This window comes from Opisthocomus hoazin, chromosome 9 (assembly GCF_030867145.1).
Source record: "Opisthocomus hoazin isolate bOpiHoa1 chromosome 9, bOpiHoa1.hap1, whole genome shotgun sequence".
Taxonomy (NCBI): Eukaryota; Metazoa; Chordata; class Aves; order Opisthocomiformes; family Opisthocomidae; genus Opisthocomus; species Opisthocomus hoazin.
This window is the reverse complement of record NC_134422.1, coordinates 16,802,815-16,820,977: the sequence shown is the minus strand read 5'-3', so window position 1 is coordinate 16,820,977 and position 18,163 is coordinate 16,802,815.

The window sequence follows — 18,163 nt, the reverse complement described above, 5'->3', positions numbered from 1 at the left end:
TTCTCTGAATGAGTACAACAGCAGAATAAGCTCTTCTAGCAGCCATCTCTGGTCTGGTCTATTGTGAGGACCTGACACCAAATGTATGCAATGAATGGAAGGATTTGATACCTTTTGCTTTTTAACAGCTACTAACCCCCAGGTGATGCGATCTTCATCCTCTAAGGCAAGGTTGTTGATGGGAGTGTGACACTGCATGGGCACCCTACCCCACTCTGGCCAAACATCTCCCAGGTCCCTTTGGCCTGTTGGCACACCTGGGTGAGCTCGTAGTTTCCAGGCTGGCTTTGGGTTCTGCTCTTTCACAGGGCATTTTCTTCACCTGTAGAAAGGGGGTGTTTCTGCCCTTCAACCAGAGTGACCTGGGACCTGTGAGGGACAGGATTAGAGGAATGCATGGTTCGTAGCTGACTATTTTGGGGCTGCTCCCTCAAATGCCTCATTCCAGACAGGCTCGGCGCAGCTCCAGACGGACACGGTGTGTAAATAGCAAGTGCTGGCCAAAGGTTGGAACATGAGCTGATGCAAATCGGTGCCAATTAGCACTTTGATGAATGGGCTGCCAGAGTCCTTCACTCAGCATGCGGGTGTGCAAGCCTCCTGTGCGGGGAGCTGGCCAGGCTCTGCTTGAATGGTTACTCCGTTTCCAGATGGCCCGGAGGGTTTAGTGCCTCTTAGCCTCTCACCTCTGTGGCACTGGGATGGACCTGGATGAAATCTTGCGGTGGAGGGAGGGGGAGAGGCAGATTGTGCCTCTGAAACGATTGCTGCGCTTGGTGATTTGGGCTCTGCCTCTGCTTAGCGTGATGGCTCCTGCCAGGCTGAGCTGGGGCTGGGAGCTGGCAGGGCGGGAGTGAAACCTTTAGGTGTGGTGGGTCTGTGCATGCCTTCTGCTTGCTGTTCCTCACGCGGTTTCATTCTTGCCACCCAGAATTATAAAGAAAACAAAGGAGGGGAGAAGGTGGCCGGGGGGGGGGGGAGCAGTGTGCATAATTCATTGTCAGCCGCCTCTGCTCAGCTGCATAATTCATTCCCAGTGATGTCTTCTTGCTCCAAACAAGTGGCACTTGGGCTCGTTGGCCATGTGCAGGCTGTGGCCACGTGAGCCCTGGCATTGCATTTGGAGCAGAAACAGGCTCACGGGCCCCTGGGTCTGGCCCTGAGAGCCTTCCCTGTGCTGCGGGGAGAGCTGGGCTTTGCTCTGGGACCACAGCTGGAGAAGGAAGCCTCTGCAGATGGAGGGGGCACATGTGGCACTAGGCAAGGCTGGGGTGCCTGGGAGCGGGCAAGGTGGCAGCCGGGGTGTTACGTGGTGCAGGGGGCTGGAACTGGCTGGTGTCAGTCGCTCCACAGCATCTCTGTGTGAAGGGAGAAGGTGGCACCAGGGCTGTCCTTTGATGGGCAGCCCAAGCCGCCCGGAAGACCCTGTGGCAGGGGGTTTGAGCCCCAGAGTGGAGCTGGGAGTCACTCTGCAGCCCCAAGGAGGAGAAGATGGTTGTTTGGGGCAGCTCTCGGCAATTTCTCCTGTTTACCAGCTGGGTGAAGCTGGTGCCCTTTGCAGAGCAGGATTGTTGCTTCAGCAGGTGGAGGAGCCTCTGCTGCCCGTCTGCCGCATGGCCCAATACACAGAGCCATTAATAACGGTGCAGGAACAGGAATTCAGCAAGTGCTCATGGTTAATTAACTCATCACAGGCAGTTAATGGCCAGCCTGCTCTCCTTGGCCCCGTGGTGCAGGTAATGGAGTAGGCATCTCTTCTCACTGGGCAAGGTGCAGCCCTCTGCCAGGAGCAATGGGCAGAATTTGCAAGCTGTTTTGATGCACTGCTGATGGGTGTTTGGTGAGATTGTTTTTTCAGAGTCTGGGGGAACAGAGCTGTAAGGGGCCTTGCTAGTTATCAGAGCCAGGTACCCAGCTCTCTGGCAGGGGGAAAGTCTAATATCAGCTTTTCTTCTCCTAGCAGTGGCGTTATCCCGTGTCTTGCCTGCATTTGGGAGTGTGCCCTCTTCACATGCACTCTGCTTGTCTCAGCATTTTGTAGTGAATTAATACGTAGAAATTCAGGTGCTACCTATGCTGCATCAGGCATGGGGTGGGGTGGCAGAGCTGTGCAGTAACAAAGACACAGAGGCAAGACTGTGTTTTGAAATCTAAAAGTGGGATGAAATTATCTGCTCCACGGGTGACCCTGCCAAGCAGAGGGCTGAGCTCCACTGGGTGCAGGTCATTGCTGCGGTCCCGGCTGCCCCTTTGTGGTAGGGCAGCAGACAGGAGAGCTCTAGCAGCAGCGCAAGGTATTAAAATTAAATTGAACGCATTCGCATCATTTGGTCAGCGTGACACAGCCCAAGGTGTGAAACGAATGTGATGGGACTGGGGCTGATGCTGTGCCAGTAAGAGGAGGAATGCAAGCATGCTGTCCTGTGTTCTGAAGGGGATCTTGTTCCCCTTTCGGGCACCTTCTGTGACTGCCACAGCATTGGCTATTATGGCAGAAGTCAAGCGTGTTTGGAAAGCCCTGTGCCGCAGACCACCAATTCTCCGATCTCCAATTCAGAAACCTGTGTGAGCCTTTGGCATCGAATGAGGCCTCCTGGAGTGACTTCCCTTCTCTGACGTCCAGGACTGCCACTGTACATCTCTACTGGAGGCTGCCAGGAGAGAGCTGGCTAGTGATGTAGCAGAATGTGCTGTATTTGCTGTGGAAGGTGATGCTGTGGTTGGGAGTGCAGCGATGCAGCCACACGGAGGCACTCGTGAAATCTGTAAGTGCCTTACCTCAGTACGAAACATCCCAAGTTTCTAACAAAGGCCTTCTGTATGCAAAACTTCTGTGCTCTGTAAGGAAACCTGGGAAAAGCTCAAGCTGAGAGCATCCATCCTGGGGGCAGGGTGTTACAGTGGCCAGGCCATGGATTCACTCTTGCTGCTCATGTGAAGGATCGCATTAGCCAGAGATGCTTTCAGCCCTCTAAGACCTTTCCCCATAACCCACACCAGAGGCTGGCTTTGCTCCCCTGTGCCAAGTGGCCGCCTTCCTAAATCCTCTACAAGTTGCTCCTGGAGCTGTCTCGTGAAGCCTTGTGCTCATCTTCTGCCTCCCAAGCTCTCTGTCCCATGAGAAGGCTGTACGTCCCGTTGCATAGAGGCAGTGATGTGCCACTTCAGGAGGACAGGTATTTTATTTTGCTTTTGCCTCCCCTATCTGGCAGCTCCCAGTGTTGCTCATGGGGTCTCAGGCTTTCTGCTGTGTCTGCGAATCATTGTTGCTCTTTCCCATATGAGACAGATGTTTTTGCAGGAATGTAAATTATGCCCATCCAGTAACTCTTTTATGAAACACTTTTCCTGCACACAGTGAAGAAAAATGCAGCTGAAGTTGGTAATTAAATGTTTACTGTTAAGTACTTTATATATTATGTACTATAGATCATTCCATCCGTTAAACAAACCATTTAACTCCCTTTAACAGCATTATTGTCTATTATTAGGTTAATCAGCATTCGTATCCTGTAACTCTGCATTTCTATCTAATTAGCCTTTCTTTCTTACTTCATATTTCTGTTTAATCAAGCTCAGTATCAAAGCCAAATTCCCTGTACTCAGCACTAGGAGAGGACTTGATCCTTTCAATGCCCAGGGGGGCTGAGGGGCCCAGGTTTTAAGCAGTCTCACTGGATGTCTGCTCAGATTTTCTTCCCTGAGTCAGTCCCTGCTTAACTCTAGCGAAATTTGTGTCCATATAAGAAGCTGTAGGTTTGACACCTTGTTGATTAGCTCAGATTATCGAAGAGCTCCCCTGTGTGTGGTGGTTGCAGCTGATGTACGAGTGCTGCATTGATTGCTTGGAGCATCCAGCCACTGCTCCGGCAAGAGCACATGGTGGGTTTGATGCTCTTGCCTTTGCCTCCAGATCTTTCTGGCCCCATAGACATTCTGCTAACAGGTCACTGGCAAGTTTAGTGTCATACGAATGACTCTGCATGGCATCCCTGCATAAAGGCACCCAGAGTTTGCAGTGCTGGGAGTCTGGCAGATGCCTGTTGAAAGCTTTCCTGTCCCATCAGTGAACCAATCTATCCTGCTGTTAATGTACTACCATAACCACTTAAGATAACTTAAGGTTAACTTCACAGTTAACCACTGTTCTTTACTGTCCACACTGGCATTTGGGTGAAATCTTTGTGAATCTGTGGCCGTGCTGGTGATTGACCCGGTGTCCCCTCAGAAGATGACCTCACCCTGAACCAGTTCATGCTATTGCTTAGAGCACCAATGTGACAGACGCTTTTGGCACTGTTTTCCCCCCCAGTGAAGGTAGGTTTGTTCACCAGAAAAGAAGAGATATTGAAAACAAGTCAAAAGGAGGTTCACAGACTGTTAAATCTGGTTCGTGCTGTGTCACTGGGAGTTTCATTCAGGTATGTGTTGGGTAAAGGGTTTATTTTCTTCCCGGCTAGAAAGGCAGGGAGTTTGTTGTGAGGGGTTGCCGGGGTAAGGATCAGCAGCTGGAAATGGCTCGTAGCTCACCTGGCCAGGGTGAAAAAGCACGTGCTGGTGCTCTTTCTCTTGCTTGCAGGCTCTGGCCATGGGTGAGAGCTGGGGCTGATGGGACAGGCCACAGTACCTGCCTGTGCAAGGGGTCTTGTCAATGAGCATCAGTTTTATACGTAACTCTACGGACCCCATTTGACAAACCGTTGCAGAGTTGCTCATGCTTTGATCTCTGGAAGGATGCACTTTTAACTGAAGTGTTGTGCTAGTTAGCTGATGGCACTGACCTGTGACATGGGTGGGTACGTGCAGGCCATGATGCTGCGCACCAAGCTGCGTGAGGCTAGGCTGGGTTCTGAGCACTGCTGTGACACTAGCTCATATCATGCCTGCTGAAGAAGTGCTCTTTTTGGCATAAGCGTCTGCCCTGTTCTCTCAGTCCCCAAGCCCTGGGGTCTGCTGCAGGAGGCTGTCAACTGTAATCGCTCCCCTTCAGACATTTATGGGGTACCCAAGGCACCCAGCATGACAGCATCACTGGAAAGTGGATTAAATAGCAGGCAGGGAACACCTTGCTCGTCACCACTTAGCATCCAAGCTGCAATGGCTTTGAGGAATTGTCTGGGCCCCTCCGGAGTCCCTGAGCAGCTCTTTTGCTAGTGCCAGTCCAGAACAATCAGCAAATTGAGTTCTTTTTATTAACTTTAAAAGAAGACATTAGCCTCAGCCGGGAGAATAAAACCAATTTATGAGGCAATTAGCTCTGCAAAAACATTTCAGCCTCCCCAGAGCAGCCATCTGAGGAGCATCTTATTCCAGCTGCACAGCTTCTTCCGGCCTTGGGTTTACAGCACACTCCATTTATCACAAATAATAATAATGTATAAACAAATGGTTTCCTGATGCGTGTGAGAGACAGCCAGGAAGGTCTTCTCTGCCTGAAACTAGATGGTGTTGTTGGCTTGCTCCCTTCAGGTGCCATTCCTGTGGCCTGTTACTTGGTCGTGATTCATTTTGACGCCTAAGCCCTTTATAAGCAGTATTATCTTATCTGGGCTTCTCATGGGAACTGCAACAGGGTTAGTTACAATCCAAAGAAATGGAGCTACATGAAGAGTCCATAGCAGCAGACTCGGAGAGCTCGGTGTGTGTTTTCCAAGTCCCTTTGCAGCAATCGCAGCTTTCTCATTGCACTGAAATTGCCTGTTAACACTGGAAGTTTTGGCAAAAGCAAAAAACAGTGTCTTCCTCTGCCATTATTGCCCTAATCAAATTCTGGATGATCAAGGTGCAGGGATGAACGTGGACTGGAGTTGACACAAAAGTTTGATTTGCTACTTGTGGGCTAGCCTGGGAATTCCAAACTTGCCTTAAAAGCAAATTGAGGTGAAAAGTTAAAATTCAGTTTCAATGAGCTGATGCAAAATATCATTCTGCCAAACACCAAACTCTTAAGTTCTGTATTTTCCTGTTTCAACTTTTCCCTTTTATTATAAACATCTGTTTCCTGATTTTGATTACGTCATGCTATTGTGGAAGCGAAAACTGTACTATCAAACCCAAAACATTAGACCATAACATTTTTACTGCAGCTATTCTCAGCAAAGATAGTGAAGTTCTACAAAATTTTATGATTCTGTTAAATCAACATTTTTGACATAAGGTGGCGCAGCTGGAGGAGTGTGGGCCAGCTCTGTTTGACTGGTGAAAGGAGCACTCCTCAGCAGAAGAGCCCCAGGCTTGCACCATTTTCACCTTCATCAGCAGGAGGGAATCCTATGGGGCTTGGGGTGCATTAAGAAACCCAAGGGGAAAGAAAGTGCAATTGTCTGCTCAATTGTATGTGATCATATTAAAGTAGCTAGAAAAAGAAAAGGCTAAACTCCAAGCTTTTCAATATGAATCAGGATACCCAAAAGAGTGTTTCCTATGGAGAATTTTCAGGTGTTAAAAGTGGGGCTGTCTGTACCTCTGTTTCTCTCTGACCCCTGTTTCTGAATCTTGAGAAGGAAGTACCCAGCCTTGAAATGCAGTAGTCCTTATATCTATTAGGTTAAAGAACATGAAATAGCAGGGGAAAGTGACAAAAGCCACTGTTCAGAGTCACAACCAGCACCTGTCCCGCTGGTCGCTGTGACTCCTGCCGTGGATGCAGCGTAGGAAGCACGAATCCCAGGCAGACCTTCCCAGCCTGGAGTGTCCGCTGCTGCCTTGGGGCGCTGAATTAAAGATCTCACAGGACCGTGGCGTCGGGCGCGGTGGCTGCAAGCCCACGGAGGTGAGCGGCTCAGATGGGGACTGTGAGTGACCCAGCACACTCCAGCCTTTCGCAGCAACTTCCCCTACAATTTCCAGTTGTGCATTTTCCTCATGCTCCCCACTGCAGATGAAGCGTGGGATTTACAGCCACTAAGAAGTACTGCTATCAGTAGCTTGACCAGCCCAAGTCTATCAGTGGCTTTGAAGGGATTTTTGGATTTTTCTCTTATTTTTTAAAATCCTCTACTGCCCCACTTTTTTCTCCATCATTGAGTTAAAGGTCTGGTTAACATCTCCTTTGGAATAATTCTGCCTTTAAATTTTGACAACTCAGTGAGTCCAGCCAAGGCTTTTTAAAAGCTTTTAATTCTAAGCTTTGGGGGTTTTACACAGCTGGTTAAATCTGTAATGACTTTCTTCATTCCCACTTGAACTTTCTGCTGTTCTGGTGCTCTTTAACTCCTACAAGGCCTCATTTAGGTTCCATCAAAGCACTTGCACAAGGAGAGGAATGGTTCTTCCAGTACCACCAATTAATAAAAATGAGTGCGTGCATGTATAAATGGTGCTGCCACTGAAGGGACTGAGCGTAGTCTGAAGAAGACACAACCTCCTAAGGTATTAGCTGTCATGGCTGCATCATTCTGTGTGGAGCCTTTAGCAACTGAAACGCTTTCTCTGTGTGTGTGTCCCTGTAATATACCATGCACATAAAGCACTAAAGTCATTCCTGCTTCTACCCTCCCTAGGCCTTGGCATAGTACTGTTTGTTTTACATCCAAGCAGTTTTCACATCTTGGTCTGTATGACCAGGGACACGGGTGCTTCAACAAGCCATTGCTGGCCTTAGAGGAAGGACAGAGCTCAGCCTAGTTTTAAAAACTGAGTTGATTTTATGTTCAGGTCTGGTGCCAGCCATCCCGCTTGCTGAGCAGAAAGATCTTGACCTGTAGAAAGCAAAATTATGCTCTCCGTGGCTAAAGGTGAAGGGACACATTGGCACAACAGTTGCAAATAGAGCGAATTTCAGCAGGGGAGCCGGGGCCAGCCTTTGCCACACACCACGGCTGCTGACAGCCATGGGGTGTCTCACAGTGATGGCAGTCCTAGAGCACCACCTGTTTGCCCGCCTTCAGGTCCGAGACAGTCACTAGGCAGTTGCTTGGGTGGAAAAAAGAAAAAAAGAAGAAAAAAAGGCAAAGAAAACAGGAGGGGAAAAAAGAGTGAATGAACACATTGTGTTGTACTTGGAAACTACCTTCTGTTATCTGTGCTGTTACGTGCACCAGCTTTGATAGGCTGCTTCGTCGTCGTCTGGCCAAACATTCCTGTGCTGATGTACCAAAGCTGTCCCACTTTGATACTCACTCATACAAATGTTAGCGCTGCTGTAGTGGAAGCAGCTGTCAGCTGGATAATTGCACGGAGGCTGCTGGGTTTTCGTGCCGATTGTGAAACGATTCTGACATCCTAGTGGGAGGCTACAGCGCGATGTTTGGGCTGGATTTTCAAAGGTGCTGAAAGATTCAGATAAGTGCCTGCGGGGACTGACAATGCTTGAGAAGACTCTGTGCCGAAATCTTGCTGAATTCAGGGGCGTTTTGGTGTCGGAGCTGCTGAGACGCTTCTGGAAAGTCCTATTTGGAAGAAGAAATGCTGGTAGCATGCCCTGTGTCATGGAGAGCTGGCAGCTACAGAAATACCAAATGCCAAGGTAGAGTAAACCAGATAAATGTATAATTTGATGTCCTTGCCATTGAAAAGGGATTTGGATTAGAAGCCTTTGGAATATTAGAGGTCATGTCTTATGAAGGATAGACGGGTTAGAAAAGCAGGTTCATCTGGAGCAGGCTTCAGGAGAGCTGTCTTTGGTCTTTGCCCTGCCCTGGACTTGCTGTATGATTGCAGAAGGTCATGGAGGCCCAAGCTCTTGAGAACACAGAAGTTGAGGCTGGTTTAGAGGTCTCTCATCCCTGGTCTTAGTCCCTGAAAAGGTTTTGATGGCCACTGTATCCAGTTTTCATCAAGAGTTAGTAACACATTGGTCTCCTTTAAATGTTTGGACAAAATATGTGTTTTTGTTACAGAAGATTTTACGTCTGCCCCGTTCCCCTGGCCTGCGGGTGAAGCCCAGCCCCATGCCTGGGCTCAGCCCGACTGGGCAGGCAGCAGCCTAAGGAGCCGTTTCACCCGAGCAAAACCTGCCCTTGAAGGCAACGTACCCACACCTCAGCCCAGCATAGGGAGTGGCTGCATGTGGCATCTCTCACCATGGCATTCCAGGGTTTTACATCAAAGCAGACGTGGTGTTCCCTGTGCTGGCACCTTCTCATGTAGGTGCCAGTTGCGGGCTGAGGGCGATGGTTGTTCTCTCTCTGCTGGCTGGTGTTGGGCAGTAGTCATGGGCTTCACATGGGAGGAGATGGGCTTCTCATCCTCAGCAGTAATATTTTTCATGTTTTCTCAGCAGGAAACCTGTCACAAAAAGCCCAGTATCATGCTAGGCTGATGTGTGTCTCCTAGGGGTTCATCCTCCTTCTGGGACTGTCTGGAAGAAACATGTCTTTCTTGTAAATGCCATTGCAGAAGGGCTAAAATGCCTTTCAGTCTTACCAGAGACAGCACTGTATGACTTTGCGTTTTCAGATATGAGGTTACAGGCCATCTTTGGCTGTCAGAAATGGAGAACAAGCAGTGCCCTCTGCTTCTGGCTTCTTTCAGACTTAATTCTTCCTTATGACACTCAGATCTTGGGCTCCTCCTGCTACAGTCAGGGTTGCAGCTGGCTCGGGAGCTGGGCTTTGACAGGGGTGAGTCCTTGCTTGCAAATAGTTCCTCTGCAGCTCACGTAGGACTTGCTGCTGAAGCATTTGGGGCTTGTGCTATGATCCTGCTGCTGCCGCCACCATGTTGCAGTTGCCTTCCTTCAGCAGAAACATCTCACACAAATCTCAGCTCTGCAGTGTCTCAGCCCAGCTTTGTGTGTGGGGTGGGGGTGGAAATAGGAGCAGGAGGGAGGCTGTGGAGCCCCAGAAAGAGGTATGCTCCCCACATCCAGCCTCATACTGTGGCTGGAAATTGTCTTACAGGCATCACCGGTCCATTGGATGGGGTGGGATGGGATGGAGGAATGCTAACAGGCCTTGTCTCAGCTGGGGAAAAGAGCTCTGTAATGAGGGTAAAGTCCTGCAGCTGCCACCTTTGTAATTTCTTTTCTGCTTTCTTACTAAGGGGAAGCGAGTTGTGTTGCCTGCTCCTCAGAGGATAAAAGCTTTCTCGTCTGAGGCTGGATTGCACCCAGGAGTGTGGTCCTGTTGTCAGATGGAGAACGGCAGAGGGATAATGACAGCTGGGTGGGTTTTTCAGCAAAAAGTAAAAGACGAGGCCACCTTTTGAAATGAAAAGGGGAGAGAGAAGAGGAGCTGGGGAGTGTGTATTACAGTCATTAGCACGGAGTTTAAAAGAACCAGCAAGCGCCCTGTGTTTTAAAGTCCAGTCAGTAGCGCTTAATAGCCCTGGCTTCCCACAGAAGTCCCTCAGCCTGTTTGTAGTCGCTCCTGGCAGTGAGACTGGTAGATTTATATGGTTTTACAGGGGTACAAAAGAGTTGCTTTGCAGCACGGCACCGTTTCCCCTGAACGGACTCTGTGACAAAACAAATTTCGATGGTGTAAAGTGCCTGGGCAGCTGGACCAAAGTAGTCCATTTGCAACACCCCACAGTGAGTGAATGTCAGAGGACTGGTTATGGCCATGCTGAAAGGCAGCGAAGGAGCTGATCACCAGGCACTTACAGAAGGATGGATTTATGGCAGTGACCTGTGCATTATGAAGAATATAATTCTTTTTCCTCCTGAATTCAGCCTAAAAGCCAGTGTGCTGAGTGTTGCACATGAGATTGCAGACAGGGTGTCTCCATAAACCACCCTTCAGGGAACCTGTGTGTGTTACTGACACGCTGGTGCAAGGGCGTATTTCTTCCTTTGAAAAGGCTCAGGCCCTGTGAGGAAGCATGCGAAATAGTCCCCGGGAGGTGGCCTGATGTCCTGGGAGCAGCATGGCCTCTCAACCCTGGGGAAGTTGCAGGAGGCAGGTTGTGAGCAGGGAAAGGTGCATGAAGGGTGGCCCTGGCAGAAGAGGAACAGCATGCTGTGGGGAGGGAGAGGAGGTCTTACAGTCAAGGCTGAGACACAGCCATAGCTTGTAGATAAATGCCGAGGTATGGATAAGGACCTTTATGTCACGGTGTTCCGCAAAGTCTCTTTCCCTTGAACATTTCATGTTGCTTTTTTTTTTTTTTTTTTTTTTGGGAACTGCAGAGTTGATCCCCTTGAGGAAGGCTGGGAGGTTCAGCAATGGCTCTGTCGAATTTCCTCTTGGCTTTCTGTCTATGCAGAACAGCCAGGGAGCCTGGACTGATGGACTGGTGTTACAGCTGACACCTGACGGGCTTTTATGTAGACAGTGTAGATATGGGTGCGATGTCTGGTTGACAGATTACCTGGACATTAGGAAGGAGATGCATCCATTCCACTTTGGTAACTTGTTGTAGAAGATGTCTACAGCTAAGCTAGCAGTCCAGTGCCAAGGAGGCGAGAGTAAAACCACTGATAGGTTACAATACATTTTGTCTGGTGGTAGATGCCTAACCAGATAAAGTTGTCCCTGTTGACTGAAGGTGAATTTTGGGACAGCTAGCTCAGACATAGATGGCACCAGCAAGGTGGACTGGGTTAAGTGTGGGGACCTGAACTGCACCATGTGTGGACAGAAACGGTTAGAGTTTTCCCATGAGCCTAAAGGAAGATTGAAGTTTCCCATGTTCAGATGATACTTCCACACTCTTTTCAAATACATGCATTCACACAGGGCAGGAGAGCAGTCCTACTAACTTTGTGGACACATGACCAAAGCAGAAGTTAGGCATGTCAGGACCATCCAGATCTAAGCCAATTTAGACCTATTTTCCCTTCAGCCCTGTAGGTATCATGTGAGAAGGGTGACTTCTAATATTCCAGTTTACACTCCGGTTCAGCCACCTGATATAAGACCAACACAGTTGATATTGAGCTGAAATCTCATGCAAGTCCCCACACAGGAGATATCAGCCATACACAAGTACCCTCAGAAGGCAGATCAGCTGCGTGGGTGCTGGATGTGTGGTGTTGGGATGACTTTGAACGAGTAGGGTATAGGTAGAGGGGCATGATCCCCTGCTCAGGTCTCCAGAACAACCCACTCCACCAACACAGATGTCTGAGAGTCTGCAAATTGCGAGTAGCCAGGCTGGGAGCATTGAGTACAATCATGCTGCTACAAGTACACAGGGACTGGAGTGTCGTTCCTGGGGTCCCACACCATCTGTGGCTTCTGTGGTGTAACCCAAAGGTGATGCAGAGAGGAAAGGAACTTGCTGAAGCCAGAAGTTCGAGAGCTTTCTTCATGGCTACAGGAGCTGCTGCCTAAACCAGGCAATGCAAACGTCTTGTTGCCTTATGCAGCTCAACTTCTTGCTCTGCCTTGCTGGTCTGCATATCTGCAGGAATAGCTCAGGGTGGCAGTGCTGCCTTGTGATTTGAACCCTTCTCTGGGCTGATTCCTTTTTCTTGCTTACGCGCAGGGAGTTGCATCCCCAGAGTGAGCATCAGGGGCTTCACACAAAAAACACACAGATACAAACTGCAGAAATCTGTGTCCCACCACGCCGGGTTTAATTAAGGGCACGCTGAAGAAGTCCCTGTTCAGTAAGGCCTCTGCAGTCACGCTGTGTTGGAATTCACGTGGCTTTATGGCAAAGCTAGGTTGGGGGTCACATCTGCCAGTATTAAATCACTGCCCTGTAGGAAGAGAAGGTTATTTCTGTTCTCTGCGTTTCGAGTGACTACATGTGCCAAACACACATTTCTGCTACAACTGTGAGAAGGAAAAAATGTGTAGCCTCTGTAGGAAGCATCAGAAAGAAGCAATGTAAAATGACACGCCATTGATCAGTAACAGTGCTAAGTCCCAAAGGAAAGTGTAGCCTTGGAAGGACAGCACTTTGTCTTGACGTCACCTGGCTGGGAGGTAGCAGAGGCACAAAGTCTCTGGTACGGACGCAAGCTTGTGGTGTGCTGGTTGCTATTCTACGTGTGCTCTCGGCACTGACCTGTCTCCTGGGTGCAATAGACAGTGTTTCATGTGTTTGAGAAACTTCAAGCAACTGATCTACAGATGCAAATCCTGGATGCTCAATATGTTTCATTTATTTGCCTGTGCAATTTACTGTCTATGAAATCCATTTATCTAATATAACGTACCTACCTAATTAGATAAGGTTGTACAAATAGAGATGAAGATAGTGGGGCATCACATAGAATTTCCCTTATTTTACCTATACTTCCAGTTTAGTCTGACTTAAGGTACTTATGCTGTGCAGTTACCTTTCCCCTGAACAGCAGATCTGCTGTGTGCATGCTCTGTGCTTTTTATGTGGAGCCTGTGGCCCATGTGCTTAACAGCACATGTATTTGTCCAGAGGCTCCCAGATGGAAATAAGGCAGCCCTCAGGATGTATTAAGAGATGTAGAAATACATTTATATATCTATAGATGAATTGTAAATCCCAAGTCCCCTCCATTTACAGTGCCTGTCAACTTTGTGGTGGGGAATTTCAGGAGCCCTGGTAGGAAGGGGTCCTCTCGCGCGTGTGGCACGGTGTGTAAGCGAGTGCGTAGACACAGCTGTGTGCTTCCTCGCTGTAATGCATTGCTCAGGGTTATTCCAGCCTCAGAGGTAACATCCCATCCTGGTGCAGTGGCAGATTTAAGGCCTGAAATACCCTTGAAGCTTTGTTGGTTTGGGAAGAAAAGAGTCTCAGTTTGTTCTAGGCAGCGCTGGGGCTTCCCCTGAGCTTTGGCAATGCCCGGGGCAGTTAGCTGGCTTTTAAATCGTGACTTCTGCTCCTTGTCCAGCCGGAGGCTTCCCTCGCAATTTCCTTACCCCTTGTTGTGCTTTGGATCTGCTGTTTGTGCAGTCAAGTAATAACCCTGAGCCAGAAGGGGGTTAATCATCCTGCTTGTAAAGCAGAGGGTCAGCAGTGCTCAGGTAGAGCTGGTGGTAGATGACCATCTCCACTTGTTTCCAGATCTGTTTTCTGCAACGCTATGGCTATGTGGAGTCAAACTTAGTGTTGCCCAAGGGGAAACAGCTCCATTGGAGAGAAAATTCGCTTCCTGTTCCTGTGCTCGCTTTCCCTAAGCATGAAACAGCAGTGATATTTTGCCAAGGCTTTGGAGATGCTTTGGCTTGAAATAAGAAAAGGCAAAGCACAAAGAATAAGGAGAAGTAGCAATGTGTAAAATGGAGCCAAACGCAGTTTTCTAGGATTTATGAACTCTAAAAATACAGACAGGGCATTTTATCCCTCAGAGCAGGGACAGCACTTGCTTTTTTGGACGATGAGAGATTCTGTTAACTGTCTGCAGCACGAGTCTCCACTGCTTTGCTGCTCCTGCTGCTGCTAGAAAGGGAGCACAAAGGCTCCTGTTTAGTAGACATGGCCAAGAATATCTCCGAAGCATCAGATGTCAAATCAACATTTTCAATCTGTTGTCTCTGCTTGAGTTGCTTTTCCTTCATGTTTCTTTCACTGCTTTTCTCCTTCTAAATCCCCCCTCCCTCCTCCTCCTTGATCAAATCCTTTCTCTCATAGCAAACATCATTACTACAGCAGGCAACATGAAATATGCCTTAGTCTACCTCAATCCAGTGCAGACAGGAACCCAAGAGACAAGGGCAAAGAACAGCAAATAAGGAGGTTTGCAGAATGCCAACACAGCAATGGCAGCGAGAAATACAAGACAGAGCTGTTAACCACACAAGGAAATAAATGCTCCTGTGGGAAAAATCATACACTAATGCCTATTAGCTTAATAGCCCTGTGGTTTAGGCAGAGGGCTGAGAGATGGGGGGTCTGGGCTCCGTGTGCTGCCGTGCCGCAGCCCAGCTGTCGCTTGGGAGGCTGGATGCTCGCTGTGCCCTTGGTCGTCTTTGCTTTCAGCTTTGCAGTGTAAAATGGGAACTGGTTTCTTCTGGGGTTGTCGGACACAGGCAGAGGCCAGCAACACCACGAGGAGCCCACGCTGTTGTTGGATGAGGGAGTTCACACTTGTACAAGGGTCAGGTCTCTCCCCACCTGTGGTTCCTCCTCTCTCGTCTCACCCTCTGTCCGGAGGTTGGAGCTGAGTGAAGGTCTCTAGCGCTTCTCTGCAGAGACAGATTGCACACAGTGTGCCCAGTCCAAAACTGAAGCACTCTGCAGGTGTTTTGTTTGTTGTGAGGAGTTTGTGGTCTGAACCTCGGAGCAAAAAGGCCATGGCAAAAGCAGAATTAAAGGGAAGAAAATGGCAAAGCCAGTCCAAGGGAGAGCAGGCGATAATCAACAGTACCAGTTTACCAGGAAGGTTTATGAGGGATGGAGAGAAAAGATTCCCTTGGAGAAAAGATAAAGAGGCAGATTATGCTATACTTTACTTCATAGTGCTTCCTGAAAAAGACCTGAGGGCATTGTTTTCTGCTTTAATATTTTGTGTTAAACATTAAAGGGATGAAGGCAAGGAGCCTGAGTAGCTAGGAGTTAATCCAAAAAGCAGAGATTTTTAGGCTAGGGAGCAGAGGGACTTTATTGGTTATTATTACACTTTCCAGCTCACAATGGACAAGTCAGTATTTGTTTCTTTTGACTGCTGCCCTACTTTGAACAGGCTACTTGTACCTAGCAAATGGCCTAAGGATGCTGAGCATTGAGTCACCGGGGCGGCAGCAGGTGAGTAACTCAGCCTGAGCACTGCAAAGGCTAGGCTGGAGGAGGTACAGGGTTAGTGAGAAATAGACACCATACTCTAGCTGTTAATGCCAGGTTTTTGGGGCAAGAAGATATCAGCATCCAGCATCCTTTTGCTGTGGGAAGGATGAGACCTTAGGGAGGAGAAATAAAGGAATGAAATTCTGTGTTAGGGGTTATGAATGTTCTGGGCAAGAAATTTTAGAGAGAGGTTGAATGGAAGTCCCACAAGGAACTCATGGTAGGAGACCTTTCTCACTTCAGATTTAGCCTTCTAAGGCTGCCAGGAGTTAACACAGAAGTATTTGTCAGGCGGTGGGTAGATGGTGATGTAACGAACAAGTTTGGGTACCCCAGGGGAAAGAGGGGTCTCTAATGATGAGAGTGTTGCCAAACACTGCAAAAGGCTTCAGCACACCAAAGATCACAATTAGCTGTTGCTTGCTACTGCTCCTTACCTTGCTTAAAAAGGAAGGGCAAGGTTCCCTACACCCGGAAATTCCTGCAAGCATGGGGGTGAATTTTGAATAGACCTTGTAAGAAAAAGGTTGAAATTAAATTTTTTTCCTCTTATGACCGTGTCACATCAGATTTACTGCCTTGCAGTGGCTGGCAAGAAACTTACTAGGAAATAGTACTGCTACCTCAGAGCTGGAGTATTAATTTTTAATTGATTACTTCTTTGTGACAATGACGGAAGTGGAATATCAAAGATGGGCCAATAGTGCAGCACATGCCCTTGTCTGGAAGCACACACTGAGCCCCAAGTTGTTCTCAAGGCTTTTCTTTCCCAGCTGGCCAAAATAAACCTGCACCAGCCTTCTCCTGCATTCTGCTAATGTGGGAACATCTCCCAGTCTCCAGTGCATTCATTATTGCCGTGCTGCCACAGGGTGACGGGTGAGGAAGCAAAGGCAGGAGGGAGGCTTAAACCCTTTGGTTCCAGTGGGAATGAATCAGCAAAAGATGGTTTATGGAGTTGATGTAAATGAACAGAAATCCCCTGGCAGAGGAAGGGAGCAGAATCTGCATCACTTCCTGATCTGAGAGGGACAGCAAAAGCACAGCGCAGGACACCCAGGTATCTGGGGATGTGTTGGGAGGGGACTGTAGCACGCAACTACTACCAGAGAGGCAAAAGCATGCCTCCCTGGCCACAGCTGCTGCGCTGGCAGCCTGATGGCATTCACTTGTGTGTGCCACCAAGATCCAGCTCTGCTGTTCAAGTGTCCACGGGCTTTCCCGTAAGGCGGGTACCCAAGGCTCCAGCCTGCCCCAAACGCTCCCTGAGGGCTCTGGCTGGAAAAGGAGCTGCTCTTTCTCCCAGGCTGACCTCTCTATCTGCCAAACATGTTTTCCACTGCAAAGTGAAGCATCTGTTGCCTACACATGGTAAGACTGAAAAGCCAACGTCTGAGGATAAAATATGAAGAGAAAATAATTGCTTCAGTTGCAGCTGCCAGTGGGGAGCAGCATTTAATCAGGGAGACTGAGAGCCAGTCAGAGGAACACCAGCCCTCAGGCCCTCACTGGGTAACATCCCTGGCAAGCCATGCTTGCCACAAAATGGTCAAATATCTTTCTTTTTAATATCCCACCCAAGGAAATGGCCCCTCCATGCCCCCAACCCCCTCAAGCTGAAACAATTTTGCGGTTAATATGACTCATGAATGCCCTTTTCCTGCAGCCAGCTGTGTTTCTCCTTAGAAAATTCCCTTGTGGTCCAGAAGCAACAGACCTTGGCTTTCAAAGAGCAGGTACGATCAGAGCTTCTTGTGATGGGAGCATATTCATGTGCGTACTTATATGCACAGAGGTTACTTACAAAAATATTAGTGTTTGTTTTCCAAAAGGACTTAATGCCTGATTTTGGTGTGTTTGGCTTTGTAAACAACAAATCTTTCTAATGTAACAAATTCACAAAAAAGTTTACAATCCCCCTCAGTCTGAATGTGTTCTCAGCTACGTCACTGTTTACTTCAGGGTGGGCTGGGGAGCAAAGTCCCGAGCCTTCTCCAAAAAACGCAGGAGGAAAGAGCCTGCTGCAGTTGACAGATGCAATGGATTGACACTTTGTGAATGTGTGTGTGAGTCTGAGTGTGTCTGTGTGCATTTCATCCTCAGAAAACACAGAGCTACAGCCTGTTTGATGAAAGAACTTTGAAGCTCAAATAGTAAAGCAAGTACGCAAAAGTGGGGAGCATAAACCAATCTTCTCCTCCCTCTTTTTTCTTTTTGGCTTTTCTGATTCATAAAGAAATTCTCCAGTCAATCCTAGTGCATTTGTAGAAGCTTAGCTGGCAAGGAAAGCACAAGCTAAAAGCAATGCAGTGAGCTGCTGTCTGAAGCTTGTTTAATGCGTAATGATTATTTGCAATATACTGGGTTGTATGAATACAGTGTGTTTTACACAGGCTCACGCTGCCGTCATTCTCCCTCAAAGGCAAGTCTTGGAGCTCAAAGAACTCACAAAGCCAGCTTTGCTCCCTTCCTGCAGATGTGCTTTTAGAGGTCACAGATGGAGGGGAAAGTTAAAGCTAAGTGTGCTTTCACTCTCTCCTTCTGTGGGGCTTGTAGCGAGCACTAA